Source organism: Salvelinus alpinus, chromosome 1 (genome assembly GCF_045679555.1).
Source record: "Salvelinus alpinus chromosome 1, SLU_Salpinus.1, whole genome shotgun sequence".
Classification (NCBI taxonomy): domain Eukaryota; kingdom Metazoa; phylum Chordata; class Actinopteri; order Salmoniformes; family Salmonidae; genus Salvelinus; species Salvelinus alpinus.
Genome location: NC_092086.1, coordinates 118,751,954 through 118,765,595, shown reverse-complemented (window position 1 = coordinate 118,765,595; position 13,642 = coordinate 118,751,954). Strand labels below are relative to the sequence as shown.

At 44.7% G+C, this 13,642-nt stretch overlaps 1 protein-coding gene across 1 annotated transcript in view; it reads left to right on the top strand.

Annotated features, from left to right (window-relative positions):
- Positions 1–10,227: 10,227 nt before the first annotated feature.
- Positions 10,228–13,642, top strand: part of il11ra (interleukin 11 receptor subunit alpha) — a 106,493-nt gene continuing 103,078 nt past the window's right edge. Inside the window, exon 1 of the mRNA XM_071342914.1 lies at positions 10,228–10,362. The gene's annotated coding sequence lies outside the window, so the exon portion shown is untranslated. The remainder of the gene's footprint in view (positions 10,363–13,642) is intronic.

Here is a 13,642-nt window from a genome sequence, read left to right as displayed (position 1 = left end):
GCAACCATTAAGAAAATGACTGTAAAAACTGCTAAATCCTCTTGGATTGATGAGGAATTGAAAAATGATATGGTTGAGAGGGATAATGCAAAAGGTATGGCAAATTGTAACGAACTTCTTCATCTGAAGAACAGGACAGATCGGACCAAAATGCAGCGTGGTACGTGTCCATGTTAATTTATTATAACTGAACACTAAATACAAAATAACAAAAGTGAAACAACGAAAATCGAAACAGTCCTGAAAGGTGACACAACACAAAACAACTACCCACCAACACCAGGTGGGAAAAGGCTACCTAAGTATGGTTCTCAATCAGAGACAGCGATAGACAGCTGCCTCTGATTGGGAACCATACCAGGCCAAACACATAGAAATACAAAACATAGAATGAAAAACATAGAATGCCCACCCCAACTCACGCCCTGACCAAACCAAAATAGAGACATATAAAAGGAACTAATGTCAGGACGTGACACAAATAAGTCTGGCAGCACAATCGATTGGCAAATGTAAGTAAATAAATAGACAAATAAACTATACTATGAAACAAAAATAAATGATATGAAAAGCTTTGGAGCACCTTAATTAAATGAAGTATTGGTGAAAAAAGCCAACTCGGCTCCATCATTCATCTATCAGATGGTTCATTCATCACAAAGCCCTCTGATATTGCCAACTACTTTAATTACTTTTTCATTGGCAAGATAAGCAAACTTCGGGATGACATGTCAGCAACAATCGCTGACACTACACATCCAAGTATATCCGACCAAATTATGAAACACAAGCATTGTACTTTTGAATTCCGTTAAGTCAGTGTGGAAGAGGTGAAAAAATTATTGATGTCCATCAACAATGACAAGCCACCGGGGTCTGACAATCTGGATGGAAAATTACTGAGGATAATAGCAGACGATATTGCCACTCCTATTTGCCACATCTTCAGTTTAAGCCTACTAGAGAGAGTGTGCCCTCAGGCTTGGAGGGAAGCTAAAGTCATTCCGCTACCCAATAATAGTAAAGCACCCTTTACTGGCTCAAATAGCCAACCAATCAGCCTGTTTTCAACCCTTAGTAAACTTTGACCAGATACTGTTGGAAGGCAGTAGACTGACTGACACAGTAGACTGACTGGTAGACTGACTGGCAGGAGACAGTCTCTTCTCACAGTAGACTGAATGGTAGACTGACTGGCAGGAGACAGTCTCTTCTCACAGTAGACTGAATTGTAGACTGACTGGCAGGAGACAGTCTCTTCTCAAAGTAGACTGAATTGTAGACTGACTGGCAGGAGACAGTCTCTTCTCACAGTAGACTGAATTGTAGACTGACTAGCAGGAGACAGTCTCTTCTCACAGTAGACTGAATTGTAGACTGACTGGCAGGAGACAGTCTCTTCTCACAGTAGACTGAATGGTAGACTGACTAGCAGGAGACAGTCTCTTCTCACAGTAGACTGAATCGTAGACTGACTGGCAGGAGACAGTCTCTTCTCACAGTAGACTGAATTGTAGACTGACTGGCAGGAGACAGTCTCTTCTCACAGTAGACTGAATTGTAGACTGACTAGCAGGAGACAGTCTCTTCTCACAGTAGACTGAATTGTAGACTGACTGGCAGGAGACAGTCTCTTCTCACAGTAGACTGAATGGTAGACTGACTGGCAGGAGACAGTCTCTTCTCACAGTAGACTGAATTGTAGACTGACTGGCAGGAGACAGTCTCTTCTCACAGTAGACTGAATGGTAGACTGACTGGCAGGAGACAGTCTCTTCTCACTGCTGTTGTGCAAAAGGTAAATGCACATTCTGTTTGCACACCTTCTCTTCCAGGAGAAACATGACGTCATCTCTGAGTGATACAGCCGACTCAGTAGAGGAACGTTTTTCAACCCCTCAGCAGCAGTAGAGGAACGTTTTTCAACCCCTCAGCAGCAGTAGAGGAACGTTTTTCAACCCCTCAGCAGCAGATCTCAGGAATCACAAAGAATGTTGCCTGTGTCCCAAATGATAGCGTATACCCTATTCCCGCTATAGTGCACAACTTTAGACTAGAGCCCTGTTGGCTTCTATATAGGGCATAGAGTGCACAACTTTAGACTAGAGCCCTGTTGGCTTCTATATAGGGCATAGAGTGCACAACTTTAGACTAGAGCCCTGTTGGCTTCTATATAGGGCATAGAGTGCACAACTTTAGACTAGAGCCCTGTTGGCTTCTATATAGGGCATAGAGTGCACAACTTTAGACTAGAGCCCTGTTGGCTTCTATATAGGGCATATAGTGGCATTTGGGACTCAGTGTTGAAACTCTGGACTCAACTGGGCCTCCAAATACAACAACTTATTATCACTTTTATTATAGCAGAGTCCCATTGTCTTTTACAAGCAAGCCCTGCATCTACACCACAGCATAATACAAATACTAAAAACAAACCTACTCCATTTTCCGTAAACATAGAGGTCCCCATCCCATTCCTCAGCATAGAGGTCCCCAATCAGTATAGAGGTCCCCATCCCATTCCTCAACATAGAGGGCCCCATCCCATTCCTCAGCAAAGAGGTCCCCAATCAGCATAGAGGTCCCCATCCCATTCCTCAACATAGAGGTCCCCATCCCATTCCTCAGCAAAGAGGTCCCCAATCAGCATAGAGGTCCCCAGTCAGCATAGAGGTCCCCAATCAGTATAGAGGTCCCCAATCAACATAGAGGTCCCAAGTCAGCATAGAGGTCCCCAGTCAGCATAGAGGTCCCCAGTCAGCATAGAGGTCCCCAGTCAGCATAGAGGTCCCCAGTCAGCATAGAGGTCCCCAGTCAGCATAGAGGTCCCCAGTCAACATAGAGGTCCACAATCAACATAGAGGTCCCCAGTCAGCATAGAGGTCCCCAGTCAGCATAGAGGTCCCCAGTCAACATAGAGGTCCCCAGTCAGCATAGAGGTCCCCAATCAGCATAGAGGTCCCCAATCAACATAGAGGTCCCCAGTCAGCATAGAGGTCCCCAGTCAGCATAGAGGTCCCCAGTCAACATAGAGGTCCCCAGTCAGCATAGAGGTCCCCAATCAGCATAGAGGTCCACAGTCAGCATAGAGGTCCCCAGTCAGCATAGAGGTCCCCAGTCAGCATAGAGGTCCCCAGTCAGCATAGAGATCCCCAATCAGCATAGAGGTCCCCAGTCAGCATAGAGGTCCCCAGACAGCATAGAGGTCCCCAGTCAACATAGAGGTCCCCAGTCAGCATAGAGGTCCCCAATCAGTATAGAGGTCCCCAGTCAGTATAGAGGTCCCCAGTCAGTATAGAGGTCCCCAGTCAGTATAGAGGTCCCCAGTCAGTATAGAGGTCCCCAGTCAACATAGAGGTCCCCAGTCAGCATAGAGGTCCCCAGTCAGCATAGAGGTCCCCAGTCAGCATAGAGGTCCCCAGTCAGCATAGAGGTCCCCAGTCAGCATAGAGGTCCCCAGTCAGCATAGAGGTCCCCAGTCAACATAGAGGTCCCCAGTCAACATAGAGGTCCCCAGTCAGCATAGAGGTCCCCAGTCAGCATAGAGGTCCCCAGTCAACATAGAGGTCCCCAGTCAGCATAGAGGTCCCCAGTCAACATAGAGGTCCCCAGTCAACATAGAGGTCCCCAGTCAGCATAGAGGTCCCCAGTCAGCATAGAGGTCCCCAGTCAGCATAGAGGTCCCCAGTCAGCATAGAGGTCCCCAGTCAGCATAGAGGTCCCCAGTCAGCATAGAGGTCCCCAGTCAGCATAGAGGTCCCCAGTCAGCATAGAGGTCCCCAGTCAGCATAGAGGTCCCCAGTCAGCATAGAGGTCCCCAGTCAGCATAGAGGTCCCCAGTCAGCATAGAGGTCCCCAGTCAGCATAGAGGTCCCCAGTCAGCATAGAGGTCCCCAGTCAGCATAGAGGTCCCCAGTCAACATAGAGGTCCACAATCAACATAGAGGTCCCCAGTCAGCATAGAGGTCCCCAGTCAGCATAGAGGTCCCCAGTCAACATAGAGGTCCCCAGTCAGCATAGAGGTCCCCAATCAGCATAGAGGTCCCCAATCAACATAGAGGTCCCCAGTCAGCATAGAGGTCCCCAGTCAGCATAGAGGTCCCCAGTCAACATAGAGGTCCCCAGTCAGCATAGAGGTCCCCAATCAGCATAGAGGTCCACAGTCAGCATAGAGGTCCCCAGTCAGCATAGAGGTCCCCAGTCAGCATAGAGGTCCCCAGTCAGCATAGAGGTCCCCAGACAGCATAGAGGTCCCCAGTCAACATAGAGGTCCCCAGTCAGCATAGAGGTCCCCAATCAGTATAGAGGTCCCCAGTCAGTATAGAGGTCCCCAGTCAGTATAGAGGTCCCCAGTCAGTATAGAGGTCCCCAGTCAGTATAGAGGTCCCCAGTCAACATAGAGGTCCCCAGTCAGCATAGAGGTCCCCAGTCAGCATAGAGGTCCCCAGTCAGCATAGAGGTCCCCAGTCAGCATAGAGGTCCCCAGTCAGCATAGAGGTCCCCAGTCAGCATAGAGGTCCCCAGTCAACATAGAGGTCCCCAGTCAACATAGAGGTCCCCAGTCAGCATAGAGGTCCCCAGTCAGCATAGAGGTCCCCAGTCAACATAGAGGTCCCCAGTCAGCATAGAGGTCCCCAGTCAACATAGAGGTCCCCAGTCAACATAGAGGTCCCCAGTCAGCATAGAGGTCCCCAGTCAGCATAGAGGTCCCCAGTCAGCATAGAGGTCCCCAGTCAGCATAGAGGTCCCCAGTCAGCATAGAGGTCCCCAGTCAGCATAGAGGTCCCCAGTCAGCATAGAGGTCCCCAGTCAGCATAGAGGTCCCCAGTCAGCATAGAGGTCCCCAGTCAGCATAGAGGTCCCCAGTCAGCATAGAGGTCCCCAGTCAGCATAGAGGTCCCCAGTCAACATAGAGGTCCCCAGTCAGCATAGAGGTCCCCAGTCAACATAGAGGTCCCCAGTCAGCATAGAGGTCCCCAGTCAACCATTTGAATTAAGACTTAAAGGAGAGGCTCCATCTAGGCTCTTAGATGGCTTTTAGATGGAGCCTCTTGAATTACCCAAGAGGCTCCATCTAGTCACAGGGTGCTCAGTAGATTGGATATCTGCTTTTGGTTTTTGGACCAGATCTTCAGTTAGCCTTCCCTGGGACAAGGTTTGGTCATTCGTCTAAAGTGTATGGATGATGTTGGGTACGGCTGAAGTTTATGTCAGATAGCTTTATACAGTGGGGAGAACAAGTATTTTATACACTGCAGATTTTGCAGGTTTTCCTACTTACAAAGCATGTAGAGGTCAGTGTATTAAATACTTGTTCTCTCCACTGTAAATAAGAAGAGAGCAATGAATCCATCTACGTGACATCAAAGACGGCCGGCCTACTTTCTGGTACAGTGATGTGTACCCAACCGGTCGCTGTAATAAACATTTCACTACACCCACAAGAACATCTGCTTAATATGTGACCAAACAAATTTGATTTGATTTGAATGAATTATGTCACAAGGGTCATCCTTCTTCCAGGCCCTAGGGATGGCACCAGAGGGAGGATATGGACCTTCTTCCAGATCCTAGGGATGGTACCAGAGGGAGGATATGGACCTTCTTCCAGATCCTAGGGATGGCACCAGAGGAGGATATGGACCTTCTTCCAGACCCTAGGGATGGCACCAGAGGAGGATATGGACCTTCTTCCAGACCCTAGGGATGGCACCGGAGGGAGGATATGGACCTTCTTCCAGACCCTAGGGATGGCACCAGAGGAGGATATGGACCTTCTTCCAGATCCTAGGGATGGTACCAGAGGGAGGATATGGACCTTCTTCCAGACCCCAGGGATGGTACCAGAGGGAGGATATGGACCTTCTTCCAGACCCTAGGGATGGCACCAGAGGGAGGATATGGACCTTCTTCCAGACCCTAGGGATGGTACCAGAGGGAGGATATGGGTCTTCTTCCAGACCCTAGGGATGGCACCGGAGGGAGGATATGGACCTTCTTCCAGACCCTAGGGATGGCACCGGAGGGAGGATATGGACCTTCTTCCAGACCCTAGGGATGGCACCAGAGGAGGATATGGACCTTCTTCCAGACCCTAGGGATGGCACCAGAGGGAGGATATGGACCTTCTTCCAGACCCTAGGGATGGCACCCAAGGGAGGATATGGACCTTCTTCCTGACCCTAGAGATGGCACCAGAGGGAGGATATGGACCTTCTTCCAGACCCCAGGGATGGTACCAGAGGGAGGATATGGACCTTCTTCCAGACCCTAGGGATGGCACCAGAGGAGGATATGGACCTTCTTCCAGACCCTAGGGATGGTACCAGAGGGAGGATATGGACCTTCTTCCAGACCCTAGAGATGGCACCAGAGGGAGGATATGGACCTTCTTCCAGACCCTAGGGATGGTACCAGAGGGAGGATATGGACCTTCTTCCAGACCCCAGGGATGGTACCAGAGGGAGGATATGGACCTTCTTCCAGACCCTAGGGATGGTACCAGAGGGAGGATATGGACCTTCTTCCAGACCCTAGGGATGGCACCAGAGGGAGGATATGGACCTTCTTCCAGACCCTAGGGATGGCACCAGAGGGAGGATATGGACCTTCTTCCAGACCCCAGGGATGGTACCAGAGGGAGGATATGGAACTTCTTCCAGACCCTAGGGATGGCACCAGAGGGAGGATATTGACCTTCTTCCAGACCCTAGGGATGGCACCAGAGGAGGATATGGACCTTCTTCCAGATCCTAGGGATGGCGCCAGAGGTAGGATATGGGTCTTCTTCCAGATCCTAGGGATGGCACCAGAGGGAGGATATGGACCTTCCAGACCCTAGGGATGGCACCAGAGGGAGGATATTGGCCTTCTTCCAGACCCTAGGCATGGCACCAGAGGGAGGATATGGGTCTTCTTCCAGACCCTAGGGATGGCACCGGAGGGAGGATATGGACCTTCTTCCAGACCCCAGGGATGGTACCAGAGGGAGGATATGGACCTTCTTCCAGACCCTAGGGATGGCACCAGAGGGAGGATATGGACCTTCTTCCAGACCCTAGAGATGGCACCAGATATAATTGTCAGGCAAAAAATATGTGTCAATGATTCAGGAATCAGGGTAGCACCAAGCTGTAGTAAGTAAGGATCAAGCAAAGCTGCCCAGTGGTTTTTTAATATCAATCTTAGACATCTAGCACATCACAAGTACAACATTGTTTAAATGAAAACAAAAATTATCTAGTAGTTGACAGATTTTTCATCAAGCCAACTAGAGGCTGCTAGAAGGAGGAGCAGTCGACTGACTGACCAGGATCAATTAAACCACCATTTATATCAAATAAAAAGCCAGCTGAGATAAAATGCTGAATAAAATTGACCTTTTTCTCTGAAAATATACCAACATCTTACAGAACTTGCTTAGTCTGTAAAGGAGAGGAATTTCCACACTTCAGTGCATTTACAGTTTTCCAAATGGAGACGGATCACCTGCAGAGTCAGATAAAAAGTACCTTGATTTATCTTTAATTGAGATTGTACATTGGGTTCTCAGTTGTCTGAAAAATTGCCAAACAGTATCAAAGTCAGTTTTCCTACGTTTTGGTCCAGGTCTGGTTTCTCATCAGAATGACTTTGATAGTTCCTTAGAGAACCAAGGCTGTTCTACTGTATTTATAATCCTACTAGTTTCACAGTATGGGGTCTGTTCTACTGTATTTATAATCCTACTAGTTTTACAGTATGTGGTCTGTTCTACTGTATTTATAATCCTACTAGTTTCACAGTATGTGGTCTGTTCAACTGTATCTATAATCCTACTAGTCTACAGTATGTGGTCTGTTCTACTGTATCTATAATCCTACTAGTCTACAGTATGTGGTCTGTTCTACTGTATTTATAATCCTACTAGTTTTACAGTATGTGGTCTGTTCTACTGTATCTATAATCCTACTAGTTTTACAGTATGTGGTCTGTTCTACTGTATTTATAATCCTACTAGTCTACAGTATGTGGTCTGTTCTACTGTATTTATAATCCTACTAGTTTCACAGTATGTGGTCTGTTCAACTGTATCTATAATCCTACTAGTCTACAGTATGTGGTCTGTTCTACTGTATTTATAATCCTACTAGTTTTACAGTATGTGGTCTGTTCTACTGTATCTATAATCCTACTAGTTTTACAGTATGTGGTCTGTTCTACTGTATTTATAATCCTACTAGTCTACAGTATGTGGTCTGTTCTACTGTATTGATAATCCTACTAGTCTACAGTATGTGGTCTGTTCTACTGTATTTATAATCCTACTAGTCTACAGTATGTGGTCTGTTCTACTGTATCTATAATCCTACTAGTCTACAGTATGTGGTCTGTTCTACTGTATCTATAATCCTACTAGTCTACAGTATGTGGTCTGTTCTACTGTATTTATAATCCTACTAGTCTACAGTATGTGGTCTGTTCTACTGTATCTATAATCCTACTAGTTTTACAGTATGTGGTCTGTTCTACTGTATCTATAATCCTACTAGTTTTACAGTATGTGGTCTGTTCTACTGTATTTATAATCCTACTAGTCTACAGTATGTGGTCTGTTCTACTGTATCTATAATCCTACTAGTCTACAGTATGTGGTCTGTTCTACTGTATCTATAATCCTACTAGTTTTACAGTATGTGGTCTGTTCTACTGTATTTATAATCCTACTAGTTTTACAGTATGTGGTCTGTTCTACTGTATCTATAATCCTACTAGTTTTACAGTATGTGGTCTGTTCTACTGAGGTATACAGTATTCAGTCCCCGTGACTTTTTCCTTAGTTTGTTACATTACAGCCTTATTCTAAACTGGATATTTTTTTTAAAATGTCTTGAGGAATCTACATAAAATACCCCATAATGACAGAAGCACCTTCTTTACATAAGTATTCAGACCCTGCTATGAGACTCCAACTTTAGCTCAGGTGCATCCTGTTTCCAATGGTCATGGTTGAGATGTTTCTACAGCTTCATTGGAGTCCATTGGTGTTAAATTCAATTGATTGGACATGATTTGAAAAGGCACACACCTGTCTTTCCAGGTGCATGTCAGAACAAAAACCAAGCCATGAGGTCGAAGGAATTGTCCGAAGAGCTCCGAGACCGGATTGTGTCGAGGCACAGATCTGGGGAAGGGTACAAACACATGTTTGCAGCATTGAAGGTCCTCAAGAACACAGTGGCCTCCATCATTCTTAAATGGGAGAAGTTTGGAACCACCAAGACTCTTCCTAGAGCTGGCCGCCCATCCAAACTGAGCAATTGGGGGAGAAGGGCCTTGGTCAGGGAGGTGACCAAGAACCTGATGGTCACTCTGACAGAGCTCTAGAGTTCCTCTATGGAGGTGGACACAATCACAAAGACAGGTGAAACAGATCAGGGCGTGACAGACAACGACCCTAAGCACACAGCCAAGACAACGCAGGAGTGGCTTCGGGACAAGTCTCTGAATGTCCTTGAGTGGCCCACCCAGAGCCCAGACTTGAACCTGATCGAACATCTCTGGAGAGACCTGAAAATAGCTGTGCAGCGATGCTCCCCATCCAACCTGACAGAGCTTGAGAGGATCTGCAGAGAAGAATGGGAGAAACTCCCCAAATACAGGTGTGCCAAGCTTGTAGTGTCATACCCAAGAAGACTTGAGGCTGTAATCGCTGCCAAAGGTGCTTCAACAAAGTACTGAGTAAAGGGTCTGAATACTTATGTAAATGTGATATTTCAGTTTGTATTTTTTATAAATTAGCAATTGTTTTTTAAATATGTTTTTTCTTCGTCATTATAGGGTATTGTGTGTAGATTGATGAGAAGAAAAAAAACGATTTAATACATTTTAGAATAAGGCTGTAACAAAATGTGGGAAAAAATCTACGGGTCTGAATACTTTCCGAAGGCACTGTAGATTCCGAATGTGTTCATTAGTATTATGTTAAAACGTTTTTCTACTCTATTCTGTTCGATAATGAACTCTTGTTAGTCCTATATATTTACAGCAGGTTTACTGTAGGATCTACCTATCGCTGATAAACGATGTATAAAACATCTAACCAATGTTGACAGCCCCGCTCCTCCAATGCCCACACACGGACACAGCACCGGGACCTGCCCCCCCTTATCCCCCCCTGCAGGAAACACCGTGTCGGCCTCTTCCTTACTGACGCCCCGCTCCTCCAATGGGATCCTGTCTGGAACCCCGCTGGCACCGTTTCACAGCTCAACTTGTCCCGGAGTAGACTATCTGCAGTTCGGGAAGTTAAACTCGACAAAAGTCGAAGTCATGGACCGGGAACACCCGAAAATGCCCTTTTAACTTTTGAAGATATTGAAGGTAAGTTGTTTTATTTTTAAAACTATGTTCGCGAAAGTTATAAATTTAGACACAGAATATGAATTCGTATGACTCCGTTGAGTGTAACCATGGAAAAGGTTTCGTTCTGTAGCCTATCTAGGACTCAATAGTAGTTTCACTATTTTCTACTACAACTACTGCAGGAAATGTCTTATGTTAAATGTTTAGATAGGTCTGTAGATTTAATTTGATTGATTGCGAGAATAATTCATGTTTCAAGCTCCAGCCGATGCGCTTTTAATGATGTTTCAGTAATGTTCAGTAACGTCTCCAATAAACAGCTAACAGCTACTATTGATCCATTTAAACTAAAGCTGCAAAGAAAGATTGAAAACAACACTTTATTGGAAAAGGGGATTTCAAATACATTGTTGTTGTTTTTGTTTATCATCATTGGAACACTTTATAATAACTTTCATCAAAGCCAAAGTGTTTCTAGATTCATTTAAATTATTTAAAAAAATGTATATGTTAGATACACATTTTACATTAACCAATACTATAAAGAAATGCCCATGAATGCTTTATAAGTATTTATAAAATGTTGGGAAAAGTTGCCCGTTTAAAAAAAAAACGTGCTACATCCAAAGAAAGTGTCGCAACGTTTTACACTTGAGAGCAGCCCAGCCATGCAGATATTTATTCTGTTGTAGTCCTGTTTCTCTGAGCTACTCTACCGTTCAAACGTTTGGGCTCATGAAAACAGACATTAAATGAGTTGCAAAATGAATAGGAAATACAGTCAAGACGTTGACAAAGTTATAAATAATGATTTTTAATTGAAATAATAATTGTGTCCTTCAAACTTTTGCTTTCGTCAAAGAATCCTCCATTTGCAGCAATTACAGCCTTGCAGACCTTTGGCATTCTAGTTGTCAATGTGTTGAGGTAATCTGAAGAGATTTCACCCCATGCTTCCTGAAGCACCTCCCACAAGTTGGATTGGCTTGATGGGCACTTCTTACGTACCATACGGTCAAGCTGCTCCCACAACAGCTCAATAGGGTAGAGATCCGGTGGCTGTGCTGGCCACTCCATTATAGACAGAATACCAGCTGACTGCTTCTTCCCTAAATAGTTCTTGCATAGTTTGGAGCTGTGCTTTGGGTCATTGTCCTGTTGTAGGAGGCAGTTTGCACTGTTCTGTGAAGGGAGTAGTACACATCGTTGTACCAGATCTTCAGTTTCTTGGCAATTTCTCACATGGAACAGCCTTCATTTCTCAGAACAAGAATAGACTGACGAGTTTCAGAAGAAAGTGCTTTGTTTCTGGCCATTTTGAGCCTGTAATCGATCCCACAAATGCTGATGCTCCAGATACTCAACTAGTCTAAAGGAGGCCAGTTTTATTGCTTCTTTAATCAGGACAACAGTTTTCAGCTGTGCTAACATAATTGCAAAAGGGTTTTCTAATGATCAATTTAAAATTATGGACTTGGATTAGTGGCAGGTAGCCTAGTGGTTAGAGCGTTGGGCCAGTAACCGAAAGGTTGCTGGATCGAATCCCCAAGTATACATCTGTCGTTCTGCCCCTGAACAATGCAGTTAACCCACTGTTCCCTGGTAGGCTGTCATTGTAAATAAGAATTTGTTCTTTAACTACCTTGCCTAGTTAAGTAAAGGTTAAATAAAACATTTAATTATCTAACTCGACGTGCCATTGGAACACAGGAGTGATGGTTGTTGATAATGGGCCTCTGTACGCTTATGTAGATTTACCATTAAAAAATCTGCTGTTTTCAGCTACAATAGTCATTAACAACGTCTACACTGTATTTCTGATCAATTTTATGTTTTTTTCAAAAACAAGGACATTTCTAAGTGACCCCAAACGTTTGAACGGTAGTGTGTGTCTGAGTCATGTGTCTCTATGCTGTGTGTTTCTGAGCTGGGCGTCTCTGAGCTGTGTGTCTCTGAGCTGTGTGTCTCTATGCTGTGTGTCTCTGAGTTGTGTGTCTCTGAGCTGGGTGTGTCTCTGAGCTGGGTGTCCCTGAACTGGGTGTCTCTGAGCTGGGTGTCTCTGAGCTATGTGTCTCTGTCCATGGTTCTCCACAGTCCACCCTCTACTCCGCTTCACAGTCTTTTTCAAATCCTTTGTTTGTTCATAACTTGATCCAAAACATTGTCTCTTGATATTATGTTGATACACAACAAACAGAAAGGGGAATAGAGAACCTCAGTGCCTGTGTGGGTAACCAGTGTGGTCCTACTTGGGATTGTACCGTTGTAACCAGTGTGGTCCTACTTGGGATTGTACCGTTGTAACCAGTGTGGTCCTACTTGGGATTGTACCGTTGTAACCAGTGTGGTCCTACTTGGCATTGTACCGTTGTAACCAGTGTGGTCCTACTTGGGATTGTACCGTTGTACCCCCATCATGGGTATCATGTTGGAGTTGTATCATGTTGAAGTTGTGTCATGATAGAGTTGTATCATGATAGTTGTATTCTGTTGGAGTTGTGTCATGATAGTTGTGTCATGATAGAGTTGTATCATGTTGGAGTTGTGTCATGATAGAGTTGGATCATGATAGTTGTATTCTGTTGGAGTTGTGTCATGATAGTTGTGTCATGATAGAGTTGTATCATGTTGGAGTTGTATCATGATAGAGTTGTATTATGTTGGAGTTGTATTATGTTGGAGTTGTGTCATGATAGAGTTGGATCATGATAGTTGTATTCTGTTGGAGTTGTGTCATGATAGTTGTGTCATGATAGAGTTGTATCATGTTGGAGTTGTATCATGATAGAGTTGTATTATGTTGGAGTTGTATTATGTTGGAGTGGTATTATGTTGGAGTTGTATCATGATAGTTGTATTCTGTTGGAGTTGTGTCGTGAGAGTTGTGTCATGATAGTTGTATTCTGTTGGAGTTGTGTCATGATAGTTATGTCATGATAGTTGTATTCCGTTGGAGCTGTGTCATGATAGTCGTGTCTGATGGAGTTGTATCATGATAGAGTTGTATTATGTTGGAGTTGTAATATGTTGGAGTTGTGTCATGATAGAGTTGGAGCATGATAGAGTTGTATTATGTTGGAGTGGTATTATGTTGGAGTTGTATCATGATAGTTGTATTCTGTTGGAGTTGTGTCGTAATAGTTGTGTCATGATAGTTGTATCATGTTGGAGTTGTATCATGTTGGAGTTGGATCATGATAGAGTTGTATCATGTTGGAGTTGTGTCATGATAGAGTTGGATCATGATAGAATTGTATTATGTTGGAGTTGTGTCATGATAGAGTTGTATCATGATAGA